Raw genomic sequence first — 1722 nt, 5'->3', positions numbered from 1 at the left:
GATCTTATGAATTTCTTCAGGATCTGTAGTGATTTCACCCCTTTCATTTCTTATTGCATGTATTTCAGTTTTTTCTTTCCTTTTTTTTTGATAAGGTTGGCTAGGGGTTTATCTATTTTATTTATTCTTTCAAAGAACCAACTCTTTGATTCATTAATTCTTTGTATTGTTGTTGTTGTTTTTTTTTGTTTTTCTCCGGTACCGGGAACCGAACTCACAACCTTGCGCTTGCCAGGCAGGCACTTTGCCACTGAGCTAAATCCCCAGCCCTCTTTGTATTTTTTTTAGTCTGCATTGCATTTAGTTCTACTCTGAAATTTATAATTTCCTGCCTGCTTTGGGCTCTGGGTTTGACTTGCTCTTCTTTTTCTGGGAACTTGAGGTGCAGCATAAGATTGTTTATTTGTGCCTGTTCTGTTTTCCTGAGGTGAGAGTTCACTGCTATCAATTTCCCTCTGTGGACTGCTTTCATTGCATCCCACGGGTTCCTGTAGATTGTATGTACATTTTTGTTTGCTTGTAAATAGTGTTTTATCTCTACTTTGATTTCATCTGTGACCCATTGGTTGTTCAGGGGGATGTTATTTAATTTCCAGCTGTTTATGGAGTTTCTCTGTTTTCTTTTGTCATTAATTTCCAATTTCATTGCACTATGATCTGATAGTATCATGGGATAATTTCAATTCCTTTGCATTTACTTCAACATGTTCTATGTACTAGTATATAGTCTATTTTAGAGAATGTCCCATGTGCAGCTGAGAAGAATGTGTATTCTGATGCTGTTGGGTGGAACACTCTGTAAAGGTCTACTAAGTCCATATGTTCACACATTTCATTAAGTTCTGTTATTTCTTTCCCAATTTTTTGTCTAGTTGGTCTATCTCTTTGTGACAATGGTGTGTTAAAGTCCCCTGTTATGACTGTGTTGCTACTTATTTCATTTTTCATGTCTGTTTTAATTTGTCTTATATAGGTGGGTGCTCCTGTATTTGGTGCATAGATGTTTACAGTTGTTATCTCCTCCTCTTGAAGCTTCCCCCTCACAAGTATGTAATGACCTTCTTTCTCTCTTTTGATTGTTCTTGGTTTGAAGTTCATGTTGTCTGCAAATAGAATAGCTACACCCTCTTTTTTCTAGGTTCCTGTCACATGGAGTATTGTGTTCTATCCTTTAATTTTCAGTCTATGAATTTCCTTTTGAGTTAAATGTGTTTCTTGTATACAGCACATAGTTGGGTTTTGTTTCCTAATCCACTCTGCTAGTCTGCTTCTTTTGGTTGGCGCATTGAGACCATTCACATTGATGATTATAATGGATATGTACTGGCTTATCTTTGTCATACTATTTTCATGCTGTTGGATCCTCCTTTTCCGTCTGTTTAACTGTTTGCTCTGCTTGGTAGTTCCTTTCTGTTGTTGTTCTTGAAGTTGTGGTCTGTTTTATCTCTTTCTAGTATATCTTTTAGTACTTTTTGTAGGATTGGTTTGGTGCTCATGAATTGCTTCAGTTGTTCTTTATCATGAAAATATTTTATTTCTCCATTAAATTTGAAAGATAGCTTTGTAGGATACATCAATCTGGGTTGGAAGTTGTTTTCTTTCAGTACCTGAAGTACTTCGCTCCAAGCTCTTCTTGCCTTGATGGTTTGTGTTGAGAAGTCTGCCATGATTCTGATAGGCTTTCCTTTATAGGTGATCTGTTTCTTTTCTCTAACAGCTTTT

The sequence above is a fragment of the Chinchilla lanigera genome, unplaced genomic scaffold (genome assembly GCF_000276665.1).
Source record: "Chinchilla lanigera isolate Chin_1 unplaced genomic scaffold, ChiLan1.0 scaffold00040, whole genome shotgun sequence".
NCBI lineage: Eukaryota > Metazoa > Chordata > Mammalia > Rodentia > Chinchillidae > Chinchilla > Chinchilla lanigera.
Note: the sequence above shows the minus strand (reverse complement) of the source record.